Here is a 19398-nt window from a genome sequence, read left to right as displayed (position 1 = left end):
GCTTTGCTATCTTCTCTTCTTTTGCTTTGTGGGCCGCCACCATTTTCATGTTCAGAGTGCTAAGCATCTGCTTTGGAGAACCCAAAGCTGCTGTTTTTTTGCACAAGGTTAGAGGAGGCTGGGTTTTCATAAAGCTGGGAAATTTGCATCACCTGGCCTTTCCTAACGATGATAGTGAACAAGCTATAACTCTAACAGGCTAATTAAAGGTCTTAAAACTTGGTCAAAGTTATCTGAACACACAATTGTAAAAAAAAGACTTTAAATATATATTTTTTGCTTAAAAAAAAATGTGTCATCTATAACCCCTTTGCCCCAAAGCCCGTTTTCATCTTCCTGACCAGTCACTTTTTACAATTCTGACCACTGTCACTTTATGAGGTCATAACTCTGGAACACTTCAATGGATCCCACCAAATCTGAGAATGTTGTCTCATGACATATTGATTGTACTTCATGATAATGGTAACATTTCTTTGATATAACTTGTGTTTAGTTGTGAAAAAAAGTAAATGTGGCAAAAAATTAGAAAATTTCGCAATTTAAAACTTTTAATTTATTAAATCACAGTCATACTGCACAAAACAGTTAATATATAACATTTCCCATATGTCTACTTTATATCACCACAATTTTTGAAACATTTTTTGTTAGGAAGTTATAAGGGGTAAAAGTTGACCAGTGATTTCTCATTTTTACAGCAACATTTGCAAAACCGTTTTTTAGAGACCACCTCACATTTGAAGTCACTTTGAGGTGCATATGTAACAGAAGATACCCAAAAGTGACACCATTCTAAAAACTGAACCCCACAAAGTACTCAAAGTTTATTAACCTTCAGGTGCTTCACAGGAATTTTTGGAAAAAATAAGCATTTACTTTTCTTGCACAAAAATGTTTCTTTAGACCTAATTTTTTTTACTTTCACAAAGGTAACAGGAGAAAATGGACCCCAAAATTTGTTGTGCAATTTATCCTAATGTGGGGGAAAACAACTGTTTGAGTGCACGGCAGGGCTTGGAATGGAAGGAGCGCCATTTGACTTGTTGAAAGAAAACTTTACTGGAATAATTAGCGGATGCCATGTCGCGTTTGGAGAGCCCCTGATGTGCCTAAACAGTGGAAACCCCCCATATGTGACACCATTTTGGGAACTAGACCCCTTATGGAACTTATCTAGATGTGTACTGAGCATCTTGAACAAACAGGTGCTTCACAGAAGTTTATTACGTAGAGCCGTGAAAATAATAAAAAAAAAATCAAATTTTTACCAGATAAATCTTTTTTTAGCTCCAAATTTTGCATTTTCATAAGGGTAAAAGGAGAAATTGCTCCATACAATTTGTTGTGCAACTTATCCTGAGTACGCAGATACCAAATATGTGGAGAAAAACAACTGTTTGGGCTTGGTGGAAGGGAAGGAGCCGCATTTGACTTATTGAATGTAAAATTTGCTGGAATAATTAAGGGACGCAATGTCGCATTTGGAGAGCCCCTGATGTGCCTAAACAGTAGAAACCCCCCCACAAGTGACACCATTTTGGAAATTAGGCCCCTTTGGGAACTTACAGTACCTAGGTGTGTAATTGAACACCTTGAACCCCCAGGTGCTTCACAGACGTTTATAACGTTAAGCCGTGAAAATTAAAAAATAAATACATTTATTCAGTAAAAATCTTTTTTAGCTCCAAATTTTGTATTTTTCACAAAGGATAACAGAAGAAAATGGACCCACAGAATTGTTTTGCAATTTCTCTTGAGTTCACCGATACCCCATATGAGGTCGAAAACTAGTTTTGAGGCACAGTGCAAAGCTCAGAATGGAAGTAGCGCCATATTACAGTGCAGGTTTTGCTGCACTGGTTTGAGGGTGCCATGTCACCTTGGCAGAACACCTGAAGTGCCAGAACAGCAGAACCCCCGTATGTGACCCCATTTTACAAACTAAACCTCTCAATGAATTCATCTAGAGGTGCAGTGAATATATTGCCACCACAGGCGTGTCACAGACATTTATACCATTGGGCAGTGAAGAAAAAATAATTTACATTCTTACCACAAAAGTTGTGCGTTAGCCCCAAATTTTACATTTTCATACTGGGAAAATGGTAAAAATTGCACCAAAATGTGTCTAACAATTTCTGCTGAATGTGCCAATACCCCATATGTGGTGGTACAGTACTGCTTAGTCATATGGAGAGACTCCGGAGGGACAGAGCACTATTTGCCTCCTGGAGCGCAGATTGGACTCCATATACAGAGCCCCTAAATGCTAGAAAAGCAGAATCCCCCTCAAGTGACCACATTTTTTTTAAATTATACCCCTTTGGGAATTTATCTAAAAGTGTAGTGAGGATTTTGACTCCATGGTGTTTTCCAGAAATAAGCAGCAATGAATGTTGCTGAGTGAAAATTGCAAACTGCCGTTGTAGTGACCAATATGTTATGCCCAGCCCGTGCTTCTGGAGACAAGCACCTGTAAATTAGGCGGGCTCTCATCACTACAGAAATGCCAAACATATGGGCACTAAATATGGTTTAGGCACAATCGGGCTCAGAAGGGAGGGGGCATTTGGATTTGGGAGCGGAGAATCTGCTGAATTTCTTTTGGCGGGTGAGGAGACATTTTGCTTTTCCAGAGCCTTTGTACTACCAGTAACATTGCAGCCCCCTATATTTCCGTTAACAGACGACAGACCTGAGTGGGGACTTGCTTTTTTGTGGATTGAGTTGAAGCTTTTATTGGGAACATTTTACATATCATTTATGATCACATTTATCCGGCGCTCTACGATGAGCACTTACATTGGAGTTTCCATCAAAATATCTGAGTGACGCGACAGATGAAACCCCCCGATGGATTCATTCACTATAATGAGGCTGCAGAGTTACTCTGGACATCGTCTGGCCTCTGTTCAGGGTTGTTCTTTTCAAAAGTGCACAAAACTGTGGCTGACAGCACTTTTATACAATACTAAAAAGATGGACACCGCCGGATCACAGGTCCTATGGTGACCACAGTGCCTCCATCTGCCTCATTATAGGGAATCTTCCGCCAGAGGTTCCGTCTGAATCACGTATTTCAGAGATTTACATGGAAACCCCAATATAGCACTCAGTGCAGAGCGCAGGATAAATGTGCGCTGAGCCTTACTGCGATCTTCATAAGGCAGAATGCAAAAAATCAACAACATGTGAAGAATTATTTTTATTTAATTTTTACGCTTTTCCCTGTGCGGTATAAGTCATTAGGTGACTTTATTCTTCGGGTCGGTGCGATTACAACGATACCAGATTTATATCGGGTTTTTATGTTTGGCAGCTGTCACACACTAAAAGACACTTTATTGCGAAACTAGTTTTCGCATCACCATAGTTTGAGAGCTATAGTATTTCCATGTTTTGTCCTACAGAGTCGTGTTATGGCTTGTTTTTCGCAGGACGAGATGTCCTTTTTATTGGTACCATTTTCGGGCACATGACATTTTTTGATCACTTTCTATTCCGATTTTTGGGAGACAGAATGAACAAAAACCAGCAATTCAGGAATTTTTTTTTTTTAACACTATTCCTTGTGTGGTAAAATTGGTAAGGCAGCTTTATTTTTCGGGTCAGTATGATTACAGTGATACCCAATTTATATCTTTTTTAAATTTTGGCGCTTTTACACATTAAAAACTATTTTCTAGAAAAAATAATTATTTTTGCATCGCTTTATTCTGAGAGCTATAACTTTTTTATTTTTCTGTTGCTGGAGCTGTATGATGGCTGTTTTCTGCAGGACAAGATGGTGTTTTCAGCGGTAACATTTTTATTTACATTTGTCTTTTTTATCGCGCTTTACTGCACTTTTGGTTCGGCGGTATGATGATAAAGCATTATTTTTTGCCTTTTTTTACGGTGTTCACTGAAGGGGTTAACTAGTGGGACAGTTTTATAGAGCGGGTCGTTACGGACGCGGCAATACCAAATATGTGTACTTTTATTGGTTTTTCATTTTTTTGAGGATTTAAAAAAAATATATTTTTAGACTTTTTAATTTTTTTTTACATTGTCCCTTCCTGGGACATCACTGTATGGTGTCAGATCGCTGATCTGATACACTGCACTGCAGAGTATCACATTAGCATCTGACAGGCAGGGAAGAATGCATGTGCTCACAAGCTACCTTACCTGCAGTACCCTGAAGGACCCTGTGGTTATCTTGGGGCCGGGAGTCTCCATGGAGACCATCAGGACAATGCGATCGCATCATGTTGTCCTGATGGAAGCGCACAGGGAATGAGATCCCTGCGTGATGCTCGTCTATGCCGATGTCACTACTGACAGTGGCATCAGATGTGTTAAATGTGTGTGATTGGTGCTATCACCGATTGTGGGCATTGCTGTAGGGTGTCAGCTCTCACATATAGCTGACACCCGCACCCAATCACCACGGCGCTCAGCATGAGGCCGAGCAATTGGTGCGCCGTACCTGTACTGTACTGTTTGCGGGAACGCACCTCCCACAGAGCAGTACATGTACGGCCAGGGACGGAACTACCACGGTCGTAGGGGTTGCAGCTGCGACTGGGCCCGGAGTGCTTAGGGCCCGCCCAGTCCAGCAAAGACTGGGCGGGCCCCTAAGCTCTGAGCTACAAAATTGTCTGCCGGCCCTTTAAATCAGTGGGTGGCTTTAAAAGCGGCCGGCCGGCAGGTCCGCAATTCTCCGGGGGCAGCCTGCCGGCTGCCGAACCTTTAACCCCCGAGTGCAGGGTAAGCAGCGTTAATTACAGAACAGAACGCTGCTTCTCCTGCACAGCAGCACAGGAATGATGTCATCGGGGTGGGCGGGGTTACCGGGTGGGCGGAGTTACCGCCCAATGCTCTCCTGTCCTGTCCCGACTCCGGGAATAGGAGCTGCTGCTCAACAGAGTCCAGACTCCACAGGGATCTCTGTGCTGCCAGCTCTGTGCCTCTCTGCAGGTGATTTGTGCCCCTCAGCTCTGTGCCACCCCCCACTGTTTGCCAATATGATCTCTGTGCCCCCCCACTGTGTGCCCCAATATGATCTCTGTGCCCCACGCTGAGTGCCCCGATATGATCTCTGTGCCCCACGCTGAGTGCCCCAATATGATCTCTGTGCCCCCCCGTGTGCCCCAATATGATCTGTGCCCCTGCTGTGTGCCCCAATATGATCTCTGTGCCCCAATATGATCTGTGCCCCCCCACTGTGTGCCCCAATATGATCTTTGTGCCCCCCGCTGTATGCCCCAATATGATCTCTGTGCCCCCCCCGCTGTATGTGGAGCGCCCCCACTGCCGCAGGGCCGAGGGGCACCCGGTACCGGGCCTCTACGTCTCGGTTCTGGGGTTGTCACGGTGGCTGGGCCCGGTCCGTGACCCTGCTGAGGGGCGTCCAGTGAAAGTTGAGGATGTGATGAGGTTGTGGTGCGGTGCAGGTCGCAGTAGATAACGAGGACACCAGGTTGCAGTCTCTTTACCTCTTTACTGAAGGCTTCAGGATCCTCAGTCCGGAATACGGTTAACCGGGCTGCGCGAGTCCGGCCGGTCCGATGGCACCTCCAGAGTTCCCTTTGCAGGTGGAAATCTGTGCCTACCTTCTAGCGCTTGTGTGTTGTGGTCCTCCCCTGCTGTGCTTACGGGATAGTCCCCACAACTGTTGTGTCTGTTTCTGAAGTTCCCTCACAACTCGATTTGCTGTTCTTCTTTGTCCCCCCAGATGATATGGCTAGGACGCACCCATATGACGGGTAGGCTCGGAGCTCTTCCGGGACCCTAGTGTCGCCCCTCTCCAACTGTTGCCCCCTATGTCTTCTTAGGTGATTTGAGTGAGACAGCCCGCCTATAACTGACTGTCCTGCCGTAGGTTTGAAGTAAGGCCTGGAGCTCAATACTTCCTCGGCGTTTCCGGCCACCGGCTACGCGCCTCAGTAGGATGTTGCCTCGTCTTACAGCACGACTCCTACTGGTGTTTCTCCTTGTTGCGTTGATCTCGTTTCTCACTCAGCACAATAAACCTCGCTTCTTGTCCTTTCTTGGGGTACCGCCGCGATGAAGTGCAGGCGCGGTCCCGTAACGTTCTTTCCTGTTCGCTAGGCCTCTGTCAGGATCCCACCCCTGACAGGGACCCCCCTGAATCTTCCCCTGCAACACCCTCTGCCACAGGATGTTGCCTGGTTCCAACCCAGTCAGCTTCTGACTAACTTCCTATCTAACCCCCAGTTTTACCAGATTGTGAGGAGTAGCCTAATACATAGCACCCTTAGCTCCCCCTGGAGGCCAGACTATGAAGTGTATTGGTGTCTGTGATACCTGGTCCGGTGAACTCCTTCAGTGCCATCAGACATACCATAGCCCCCCTTAGCGGCGGAGCATCAGTACTGCAACAAGCAGAACTCTGGGGCGCTGCATATGCACCAATATGATCTCTGTGCCCCCCGCTGTGTGCCCCAATATGATCTGTGCCCCCTGCTGTGTGCCCCAATATGATCTGTGCCCCCTGCTGTGTGCCCCAATATGATCTCTGTGCCCCCCGTTGTATGCACCAATATGATCTCTGTGCCCCACTGTTTGCCCCAATATAATCTCTGTGCCCCCCGCTGTATGCACCAATATAATCTCTGTGCCCCGCTGTATACACCAATATTATATCTGTACCCCCCGCTGTATGCACCAATATAATCTCTGTGCCCCCCGCTGTATGCACCAATATAATCTCTGTGCCCCGCTGTATGCACCAATATGATCTCTGTGCCCCCCCCGCTGTATGCACCAATATGATCTGTGCCCCCCACTGTATGCACCAATATGATCTCTGTGCCCCGCTGTGTGCACCAATATGATCTGTGGCCCCCGCTGTATGCACCAATATGATCTGTGCCCCCCACTGTATGCACCAATATGATCTCTGTGCCCCGCTGTGTGCACCAATATGATCTGTGGCCCCCGCTGTATGCACCAATATGATCTCTGTGCCCCCCAGCTATGTGCCCCCTGTGATTTCTGTGCCCTTTGTGAGCGTGGCCCTCGTTCGTGCTTGGGTGTGCGTCTGCAGCCCTGGTCAGTGCGGGCACACAGGAGAGCGTGTGCACACCAGGGCCTGTGCAGAAGTGTGAAAAGGCCGCACAGACGCCTGAGCCTCACTCTGAACAGCGCTCTCCTCACCAATCCCCGGCCGGCATCCGCTCCAAGTCCTCAGCACCTCCGACGCTGGCTGGACAGTGGACCCTCCTCATCCTCCTCCATCTCAGGTGAGTACCAGCATGAGATCTTTTTACATATATGCAGCATTTGCAGTTTGACCTGTACACTGTGTATAGACTGCTGCATGTACAGTATATAGGTGACACTGCTGTACATAATCACCGTATCACCTATATAATGTACTAGCTGAAGAGCCCGGCGTTGCCTGGGCATAGTAAATATCTGTGGTTAGTTATAGCACCTCACTTCTCTTATTTTCCCATCACGCCTCTCATTTTCCCCATCACATCTTTCATTTTCCCCCTCACACCTCTCATTTTCCCCCTCACTCCTCTTATTTTCCCCCTCGCTCCTCTCATTCCCCCCTAACACTTGTCATTTCGACCTCACATCTGTCATTTTCCGATGACTCCACTATTTTCCCTCACTCCTCTCATTTTGCACTCACACCTCTCATTTTCACCTCAGTATATACATGTTTGTCATCTCCCTTATATACAGTATACACCTGTATGTCATCTCCTGTGTATAGTATATACCTGTATGTCATCTCCCCTGTATATAGTATATACCTGCTGTGTGTCAGCTCCCCTGTATATAGTATATACCTGTATGTAGTATATACCTGTATGTCATCTCCTCCTGTATATAGTATATACCTGTGTGTCATCTCCTCCTGTATATAGTATATACCTGTATGTCATCTCCTCCTGTATGTAGTATGTACCTGAATGTCATCTCCTCCTCTATATAGTATATACCTGTGTGTCATCTCCTCCTGTATATAGTATATACCTGTGTGTCATCTCCCCTGTAAATAGTATATACCTGTGTGTCATCTCCTCCTGTATATAGTATATACCTGTATGTCATCTCCTCCTCTATATAGTATATACCTGTGTGTCATCTCTCCTGTATATAGTATATATCTGTGTGTCATCTCCTCCTGTATATAGTATATACCTGTGTGTCATCTCCCCTGTAAATAGTATATACCCGTGTGTCATCTCCTCCTGTATATAGTATATATCTGTATGTCATCTCCTCCTGTATTAGACCTCGTTCACACGTTATTTGGTCAGTATTTTTACCTCAGTATTTGTAAGCTAAATTGGCAGCCTGATAAATCCCCAGCCAACAGTAAGCCCACCCCCTGGCAGTATATATTAGCTCACACATACACATAATAGACTGGTTATGTGACTGACAGCTGCCGGATTCCTATATGGTACATTTGTTGCTCTTCTAGTTTGTCTGCTTATTAATCAGATTTTTATTTTTGAAGGATAATACCAGACTTGTGTGTGTTTTAGGGCGAGTTTCGTGTGTCAAGTTGTGTGTGTTGAGTTGCGTGTGGCGACATGCATGTAGGGACTTTTGTGAGATGAGTTTTGTGTGGCGACATGCGTGTAGCAACTTTTTGTGTGTCGAGTTGCATGTGACAGGTTAGTGTAGCAAGTTGTGTGCAGCAAGTTTTGCGCATGGCGAGTTTTGCGCGTGGCGAGTTTTATGTGTGGTGCCTTTTGAGTATGTGCAAGTTTTGTGTGAGGCAACTTTTGCATGTGTTGCAACTTTTGTGCATGTGGCAATTTTTCCGCGTGTGCAAGTTTTGCGTGTGGCGAGTTTTCCATGAGGTGAGTTTTGCACGTGTGGCGAGTTTTGCATGTGGAGAGTTTTGCGCGTGGCGAGTTTTGAGCGGCGACTTTTGTGTTTCGACTTTTATGTGGCGTGGTTGGTGTATGTGTGGTGAAATGTGCGCTGAGGGTGGTATATGTGTTCGAGCACGTGGTAGTGTGTGGCGCATTTTGTGTGTGTGTTCATATCCCCGTGGTGGTGTGGTGATTATCTCATGTCGGGGCCCCACCTTAGCAACTGTACAGTATATACTCTTTGGTGCCATCGCTCTCATTCTTTAAGTCCCCCTTGTTCACATCTGGCAGCTGTCAATTTGCCTCCAACACTTTTCCTTTCATTTTTTCCCCATTATGTAGATAGGGGCAAAATTGTTTGGTGAATTGGAAAGCGCGGGGTTAAAATTTCACCTCACAACATAGCTTTGACGCTCTCGGGGTCCAGACGTGTGACTGTGCAAAATTTTGTGGCTGTTAGTGTTGAGCATTCCGATACCGCAAGTATCGGGTATCGGCCGATACTTGCGGGTATCGGAATTCCGATACCGAGATCCGATACTTTTGTGGTATCGGGTATCGGTATCGAAACAACATTAATGTGTAAAATTAAGAATTAAAATAAAAAATATTGCTATACTCACCTCTCCGACGCAGCCTGGACCTCACCGAGGGAACCGGCAGCGTTCTTTGCTTAAAATGCGCGTGTTTACTTCCTTCCGTGATGTCACGGCTTGTGATTGGTCGCGTGCCGCCCATGTGGCCGCGACGCGACCAATCACAGCAAGCCGTGACGTAATTTTCAGGTCCTCAATGCCTAATTCTAGGCATTCAGGAATTTAAAATTACGTTCCGGCTTGTGATTGGTCGCGTCGCGGTCACATGGGCGACGCGACCAATCACAAGCCGTGACGTCACGGGAGGCAGGAGACGCGCGCATTTTTAAAATTACGTCACGGCTTGTGATTGGTTGCGTGCCGCCCATGTGACCGCGACGCGACCAATCACAGCAAGCCGTGACGTAATTTCAGGTCCTCAATGCAGAAATAGGCATCAGGACCTGAAATCACAAGCCGTGACGTAATTTTAAAAATGCGCGTGTCTCCTGCCTCCCGTGACGTCACGGCTTGTGATTGGTCGCGTCGCCCATGTGACCGCGACGCGACCAATCACAAGCCGGAACGTAATTTTAAATTCCTGAATGCCTAGAATTAGGCATTGAGGACCTGAAAATTACGTCACGGCTTGCTGTGATTGGTCGCGTCGCGGCCACATGGGCGGCCCGCGACCAATCACAAGCCGTGACGTCACGGAAGGAAGTAAAAGCGCGCATTTTAAGCAAAGAACGCTGCCGGTTCCCTCGGTGAGGTCCAGGCTGCGTCGGAGAGGTGAGTATAGCAATATTTTTTATTTTAATTCTTTATTTTACACATTAATATGGATCCCAGGGCCTGAAGGAGAGTTTCCTCTCCTTCAGACCCTGGGAACCATCAGGAATACCGTCCGATACTTGAGTCCCATTGACTTGTATTGGTATCGGGTATCGGTATCGGATTAGATCCGATACTTTGCCGGTATCGGCCGATACTTTCCGATACCGATACTTTCAAGTATCGGACGGTATCGCTCAACACTAGTGGCTGTAGCTGCGACGGTTCAGATGCCAATCCCGGACATACACACATACACACATTCAGCTTTATATATTAGACTAGCTGTACTACCCGGCTTCGCCCGGGTTAATGACTGCTGTTAGCAAAATAGAATGTGTTAACAAAAATTTATTCTGCACACAAAAACCACAAAACAAATAGATAGAAATGTAATTATTAAAAGGCAAAAACTAAGCTAATAGAAGAATTTCACAACATATATTAGCTTTGTTATACTGAGAATGTCTTTGTTGCCTATATTAACCAATCAGAGCTCAAATTAATTAACTGTAGCAAAATAGAAGCTGAGCTGTGATTGGTTGCTATTGGCAGCCTGATAAATCCCCAGCCAACAGGAAGCCCTCCCCCCTGGCAGTATATATTAGCTCACACATACACATAATAGACAGGTCATGTGACTGACAGCTGCCGTATTTCCTATATGGTACATTTGTTGCTCTTGTAGTTTGTCTGCTTATTAATCAGATTTGTATTTTTGAAGGACAATACCAGACTTGTGTGTGTTTTAGGGCGAGTTTCATGTGTCAAGTTGTGTGTGTTGAGTTGCGTGTGGCGACATGCGTGTAGCAACATTTTGTGTGTCGAGTTGCATGTGACAGGTTAGTGTAGCAAGTTGTGTGCAGCAAGATTTGTGCATGGCGAGTTTTGCGCGTGGCGAGTTTTATGTGTGGTGCGTTTTGAGTAGGAGCAAGTTTTGTGTGAGGCAACTTTTGCATGTGGTGCAACTTTTGTACATGTGGCAATTTTTCTGTGTGTGCAAGTTTTGCATGAGGTGAGTTTTCCATGAGGTGAGTTTTGCACGTGTGGCGAGTTTTGCGTGAGCCTAGTTTTGCATATGGCGAGTTTTGCATGTAGGGAGTTTTGCGCGTTGCGAGTTTTGAGTGGTGACTTTTGTGTTTCGACTTTTATGTGGCGAGGTTGGTGTGTGTGTGGTGAAATGTGTGCTGAGGGTCGTATATGTGTTCAAGCACGTGGTAGTGTGTGGCACATTTTGTGTTTGTGTTCATATCCCCGTGTGTGGTGAGTATCCAATGTCGGGGCCCCACCTTACCAACTGTACGGTATATACTCTTTGGCGCCATCGCTCTCATTCTTTAAGTCCTCATTGTTCACATCTGGCAGCTGTCAATTTTCCTCCAACACTTTTCCCTTCACTTTTTCCCCATTATGTAGATAGGGGCAAAATTGTTTGGTGAATTGGAACGCGCGGGGTTAAAATTTCACCTCACAACATAGCCTATGACGCTCTCGGGGTCCAGACGTGTGACTGTGCAAAATGTTGTGGCTGTAGCTGCGACGGTGCAGATGCCAATACCGGACATACACACATACATACACACATTCAGCTTTATATATTAGATATACCTGTATGTAATCTCCTGTATATAGTATATACCTGTGTGTCATCTCACCTATATATAGTATATATCTGTGTGTCATCTCCTCCTGTATATAGTATATACCTGTATGTCATCTCCTCCTGTATATACTATATACCTGTAGGTAATCTGCTCCTGTATATAGTATATACCTGTGTGTCATCTCCTCCTGTATATAGTATATACCTGTATGTCATCTCCTCCTGTATGTAGTATGTACCTGTATGTCATCTCCTCCTCTATATAGTATATACCTGTGTGTCATCTCTCCTGTATATAGTATATATCTGTGTGTCATCTCCTCCTGTATATAGTATATACCTGTGTGTCATCTCCCCTGTAAATAGTATATACCTGTGTGTCATCTCCTCCTGTATATAGTATATATCTGTATGTCATCTCCTCCTGTATTAGCCCTCGTTCACACGTTATTTGGTCAGTATTTTTACCTCAGTATTTGTAAGCTAAAATGGCAGCCTGATAAATCCCCAGCCAACAGTAAGCCCACCCCCTGGCAGTATATATTAGCTCACACATACACATAATAGACTGGTCATGTGACTGACAGCTGCCGGATTCCTATATGGTACATTTGTTGCTCTTGTAGTTTGTCTGCTTATTAATCAGATTTTTATTTTTGAAGGATAATACCAGACTTGTGTGTGTTTTAGGGCGAGTTTCGTGTGTCAAGTTGTGTGTGTTGAGTTGCGTGTGGCGACATGCATGTAGGGACTTTTGTGAGATGAGTTTTGTGTGGCGACATGCGTGTAGCAACTTTTTGTGTGTCGAGTTGCATGTGACAGGTTAGTGTAGCAAGTTGTGTGCAGCAAGTTTTGCGCATGGCGAGTTTTGCACGTGGCGAGTTTTATGTGTGGTGCCTTTTGAGTATGTGCAAGTTTTGTGTGAGGCAACTTTTGCATGTCAATTCAAACAAAAAAATAAAAAAATAGACCTCCGCACTGCTGTATGTAAGGCTAGACTCTGTTGTTTTTATCACCCTTCATTAGTGAGCCGATATCAGATCCTTTTTATACAACGGGGTGCAACTTACAAAGTAATACATAACAGTCCATGAAAAAGATAAAAAAAAGTGCACTTACCCGTGTATGTAGAAAGTCACAACTTTATTCGGACAACATTATAATAACAGCAAGGGAGAGTGTAGAAAAAATGCGGACAACGATCGTTTCGTGCCTCAGCACTTCAACGGGTCCAAAACCCTTGTTTCGAATAAAGTTGTGACTTTCTACATACAGTGCACTTTTTTTATCTTTTTCATGGACAACTTTTGCATGTGTTGCAACTTTTGTGCATGTGGCAATTTTTCTGCGTGTGGCAATTTTTCTGCGGGTGGCGAGTTTTCCATGAGGTGAGTTTTGCACGTGTGGCGAGTTTTGCATGTGGAGAGTTTTGCGCGTGGCGAGTTTTGAGCGGCGACTTTTGTGTTTCTACTTTTATGTGGCGAGGTTGGTGTATGTGTGGTGAAATGTGCGCTGAGGGTGGTATATGTGTTCGAGCACGTGGTAGTGTGTGGCGCATTTTGTGTGTGTGTTCATATCCCCGTGGTGGTGTGGTGATTATCCCATGTTGGGGCCCCACCTTAGCAACTGTACAGTATATACTCTTTGGCGCCATCGCTGTCATTCTTTAAGTCCCCCTTGTTCACATCTGGCAGCTGTTAATTTGCCTCCAACACTTTTCCTTTCATTTTTTCCCCATTATGTAGATAGGGGCAAAATTGTTTGGTGAATTGGAAAGCGCGGGGTTAAAATTTCACCTCACAACATAGCTTTGACGCTCTCAGGGTCCAGACGTGTGACTGTGCAAAATTTTGTGGCTGTAGCTGCGACAGTTCAGATGCCAATCCCGGACATACACACACACATACATACATACATACACACATTCAGCTTTATATATTAGATATACAGAAGTCTATATTCATTATATAGGTGACACTGTGACTAATGTGTATATACGTGATATAGGTGATACTGCTGTGTATATATAGTGCGACTATACACTGCAATCACAGTATCACCTATATAATGCATGTACAGCAGTCTATATACATTGTATAGGTGAAACTGCAACTGCGGTATGTACGTTATATAGGTTATACCACTGTGTGTAATATACTGCGACCGCTGTGTATAGCCCAGATAGGCCAGCCGCAGTGTGTGTGTGTTTTATATACACACACACACACACTGCAGCTGGCCTATATGGGCTATACACAGCGGTCGCAGTATATTACACACAGTGGTATAACCTATATAACGTACATACCTCAGTCACAGTTTCACTTATATAATGTATGTGTGTGTGTCTGTACTGTATATATATATATATATGTAATTTATATACACACACACACACTACTCTGATTGATTGTGATAAAAGTGTCGGACTCTTTATTGGCCCAACGTGGCAACTTTTCGGATCAATAACAGAACATTTCTCTGATATGAAACTGAAATGTGGCCACGTGGGCTAATAAAGAGTCCACTGTTTAAAGGGATGGTAGAGATATAGAAAAAATACACAGCACTGATGTGCCTACGTGTCACCACCTCCACAAATAAATAGTACAACTGATTGCCGCTGTTATGCCATGTATGCCTGACCTTAGACACTGGGTGCACATAAAAAGTGGAATGTAAAAATCCAGGCAAAGAAAAAACATAAGTGCACTCACCGGTCTCTTGTGCGAAAGTCCTTTATTTAGAATATATGCGGACACACTTGGGGAGAACGTGGACAAAAGACTTCTGTTTTTTCTTTGCCTGGATGTTTAAAGGGATTGTCTCCCACTAGGACAACCTCGTGTTAAACTAAATGTTCACCCCAATAAAATAATAAAGCCTATACTCAACTCCTGTGCCTGTGCCGTTCCCACAGTGGCCGTTATGACCCCCTCGGGGCTGTGATGTGCTGTTGTGATGCCCTGCACCAATCAGCGCTGGTGTCGCTGTCTCCATCTTCGGACAAACTGAACGTGAAGAGGAAGTCCAGGACGAGGGTGTGAGTTTGGATCGGGATACCCTCCACGAGGCTGGAGGTTGTGGTCTGTATACAGACAGTGAACTTCAGTCTTGTGAACACAGCCTACAACTAATTCTGTAATGGTGCATGTATACTAACGCAGATCGTGTTCATTCGTGCGTGTCGCCATTTCTAATTCACCTATATATCTTGGCATGGTGGGGGGCCCCATTTGAAAGTTCGCACCGGGGCCCATAACTTTGTAGTTACGCCACTGTGTACGGCACATGTTGGGAAGGGGTTAACTTTAGCGATCATTTAGAGATCATTTCATCCTTAACTTGCTTCGCTGTTCACAATAACAGTAATTTTAACTAGGGGTGCCCAAACTTTTATATGTCACTTTAGATGAAGGCTTTTTATAATGTCCTTTAGGCTGCCGTCACACTAGCAGTATGTGGTCAGTATTTTACATCAGTATTTGTAAGCCAAAACCAGGAGTGGGTGATAAATGCAGAAGTGGTGCATATATTTCTATTATACTTTTCCTCTATTTGTTCCACTCCTGTTTTGGCTTACAAATACTGATGTAAAATACTGACCAAATACTGCTAGTGTGACGGCAGCCTTACTGTTTTGAGTAAAATCCACAGTATATACCATAAAGGTATGAAAGAAGCAGCCCCACATTTATCTGTAGATCAGGGGCCCCTTACTCACATCTGGTGCATGTTGCACACAGGTGGCCACACATACATGGCCACAGTCCCATATACATAATAAAACGGAGAATTACATGTTAAGAAGCAAAATACTATAAGAAATAATAGTCTTGTGAGAAACACAAACGCCTGTTCTAACAGCAAAATCACAGCAAACTGAACACGGAATCAGACTTACCTTGCCCTCTGCAGGAATAATGTGTGAACAGAACAGCAGAAAGGACTATGGTATATATAAGCAGGAAGCCGAGCACGTGGAGAAGCCAGGCACGTGGATCGCAGGAAACTGGCAGAGGTGGCGTGGTGTTGCACAATCTAAATTACTTTGACAAAAACGAATGAACATTATTATAACAAAGATGAGAGTAAACATCAGTGAACGTAATGATATGAGGGGATAAGTCTGGACTTGCCTTCTGGTGACACATTTGTAAAAAAAAAAAAAACTACAAACATTTTATAATTCAAATTAACTGAATTTAAAGGGGTATTCCCATCTCCAAGATCCTATTTTAATATGTAGTAGGTATAACAATAATATTAGTAAACACCTTCAATTAGAAATGTAGTATTGTTCTTCTGATAACCTATGTCGCTTACTTGCAAACCATTTCATTAGCTTAGGTACCTGTCACGGGGTTACCGCAACAGAGAGGAGCCAGAAGACCGCAGCGTCTGATTGCTCCTAATCCTACGCTGAAAAAAAACACTTCACCTTTTTAAACAGTGTAACAGGGGTTAATCGGCCATGTTGAGAGCTCTGGAAGTCTGAGCTCTCAGCTGTGCACTGTTAGCCACTCCTATCCCCTATATGATCTGGGTCCTGACTGGCACACATCGTCAGAGCTAGCTTATACTGCATTGCTGGGAGGATAGGAGTTAGTGGCTATATGAGGAGTTTGGCGAGTTTATCAGTGGCTGTTGCTTGGGTTAGTAAGTGAGATAATTCCCTTTCTTTCTCCTAATTTTGGTTTTGCACCCGACCTCCACTCCCCAATGCATTTCTTTGTTATATGTGTGTGAATATTTGTATGCCTGGTATTTTCAGCTACCCCTGTTTGTTTTGCCTTGTCTGGTTGGCGTACTGCGGTGAACAGCTGTTCCACTCTTCACTGGGTGGGAGAAGTGATCAGACGGAGGGCGGATATAGGAGATAAGGCAAGGTCCGTGGCCCCGGCATCTTCACCTTCAGAAGTAACCCGGGGAATATGGCGAGCCCTAGTGTTAGGGACAGGGAAGGAGACTGCTGGTCCCACGTCACCCGACAACCAAGTCGTGACAGTATATATGGTTATGATGACTCATATAGTGACAGCTAGTTGCTAGTGATCATAACCATACCTAAGCTACTGCAATGCCTGCACATGAGGTAAGCGACATAGATTATCAGGAGAACTACTACATTTGCAATTGGAGATATTTGTTAGTATTATTTGTTCTGTCTCCGCCATCTAATTTGTTACTTCCAATTATCTGTTTGCATAATTTGCAGTTTCTCAGCCAGTATACAGGACTTGATATATTCATACCTTTATTTGTAGTGCTTTGGCTCCCTCTAGCGGTCAGAGTCATGTTGACAGTTGTATTTTTCTGTTATGTATTTTTTATGTCTGATTCTCCTCCTCCTTTGCAATGCATTATGGTAGCTCAGCCTACATTTCCCTCCATTATCATTTCACTTCCAGTTTGCCTTCCAGGAAAGAAGCTTACACTTCATCCCCCTTGCGATTGCATTGCCGGTATGTCTTTATGCTCTCTGTAGATATTTCTGCTCTATATTAGCCTAGCTTAACCAGTTGCACTCCTAGTTCAGTTACTAGCCTTCTAAATGTAATGCATAACGTTTATCATGTGTAGTATGTATTTGTTCCCTACCATGCACTGATTCTATGTATATCATTGTTCACAGTTTCACCGCATCAATATACCACTACGTTTAATAAAGCACAGACTCAACCACAGTCTCCTTATTGGACCCGGTATAGCGGTTTAGCTGACTGGATAGCTACAATGAGCCTGCCTTATTTAGTGAGGACAGAACATTATTATTACACCTATTAGATATTGGGACCTAGACCTAGAAGCCAGCCGGGGACTAGGCCGTTCTAGTAACTAGTACAAGAGGCCATTTTCCTTGAGTGACAGGTCTCTCCCTATACACACAATACAGCGTTCATAGCATAACATACCTGGCAGGACAGACAATAAAGTTAACAGTGTGACCAGCACTACAAGTCCCGGCCTTTGAAGCCTCAATCAGGGTGCACTCCTCGTTGTGTCTAACCCCAGACAGACCACCACACAAAAACAAAAATATTAGAAGAAGAGGCAGCTCCCTAAGCTCACTAGAAACAAAGTGTATTCACATACCTTCCAACCATCCTGGATCCAGCAGGACTGTCCTGAATTTGGAGAGCCGTTCTGGGAGGTCGGGGGCATGTTCCAGATTCAGATGCATATATGTCTTAAAGGGAACCTGTCAGCAGGATTGTGCATTGTAACCTACACACTCTGTCAGGTCGGCGCCGTTATACTGAATAAAATGATACCTTGGTTGATGGAAATCTGTCTTATGCTTGCTTCTTAGTCTTTATTTTTAGTTTTATGTTAATGAGATTCTCGTGTCCTAAGGCAGGGTTAATGTATGTGGTGCTCTGATTAGCTATTCATAATGCAGACTGCTGACAGGTCACTGACCCGCCCCCTAGTTTACATAATGGGTACCATCACATACTGAATAAAAAAAAAACGCTTCTGTAGGCAGGTGCCGGCCATGGCCCCTGCGCAGCAGCATAATCACATGGTTACTGTGCACTTATTCCCTTTTGCAGATTTACTTCAGCGAGGTAAAAAAAAAAAAAGTCATTTTGAAAATGTCGCCCGCCGCGCCTGCATAGTAGAAGCTCTAGGAGATCGCCGACAGCAGTTATTACGCATGCGCGAGTGGCGCCATCTTGGTGGAGGACATTATTTTTCTTCTCCATCCAGATGGCGCGCCGCCTGCGCAACAGCAGCTATCGGATCTCTATACAAACTGACAGCTGCTACTGTGCAGGCGCGGTGGGCACCATTTTCAAAATGACTTTTTTTTTTTTTTTTTAACCTCGCTCAAGAAAATCTGTAAAAGGGAATAAGTGCAAAGTACACATGCAATTATGCTGCAGCGCAGGTGCCACAGATGTAGGTTACTATGCACAACCCTGCTGACAGGTTCCCTTTAAGATTACACATACAGCTGAATATAAAGGTGGAGCAGGGAGCAGACAGATCCTTCACTGGAGTGATTCGGGAGGTCACAAACTACTGGAGAACGAGGGGAGCGGCAGCGATAGAAGATAAAGATGGCTGTGGGGGATCAGAGACCTTAGATTAGCGCTGCAATAAAAAATTAAAAAATGCTGCAGTGGTGCATTAAAAGTCTGTAACCCCCTTCAAAGGGCTTAAACTATAATGTTGGTACAGAGCACATGCACTTTGTATTATCGTTGTGTAACAATTTGAATCTGAAAAACAGATTAATGGCTAAATACACAAACCCTGTGCAGGACACGCAATGTGTACGTACACAAACTAGTAATTATACCTGGTGCATCTATGAACTAGACCTGTGCTGCCACAGTGTACAAAAGCTGCCCACAGGGGCCAAATCATTATACAAGCTACATTACTATACATTGGTATCAAGTACTTATATACAGGTCATATAAGGGCTTGTTCACACGTTGTGTTTTTTCCTGCGTTTTTTTCCTGCGTTTTTTTCCACACCACCTTGCCATGGAAAAAAATGGTAGTCTTTTACTGTACA

General features: G+C 44.4%; 1 protein-coding gene across 2 annotated transcripts in view; it reads right to left on the bottom strand.

The window, feature by feature from the left end:
* Positions 1–15917, bottom strand: part of LOC143784158 (queuosine 5'-phosphate N-glycosylase/hydrolase-like) — a 43605-nt gene extending 27688 nt beyond the window's left edge. Inside the window, exon 1 of one of the 2 annotated variants that reach the window (XM_077272036.1) lies at positions 15772–15917. The gene's annotated coding sequence lies outside the window, so the exon portion shown is untranslated. The remainder of the gene's footprint in view (positions 1–15771) is intronic. The other variant, XM_077272037.1, reaches the window with a different exon arrangement.
* Between the last annotated feature and the right edge of the window lie 3481 nt (positions 15918–19398).

Source organism: Ranitomeya variabilis, chromosome 7, assembly GCF_051348905.1.
Source record: "Ranitomeya variabilis isolate aRanVar5 chromosome 7, aRanVar5.hap1, whole genome shotgun sequence".
Taxonomy (NCBI): Eukaryota; Metazoa; Chordata; class Amphibia; order Anura; family Dendrobatidae; genus Ranitomeya; species Ranitomeya variabilis.
The sequence above is the reverse complement of the archived record's forward strand: the minus strand, read 5'-3'. Positions and strand labels throughout refer to the sequence as shown.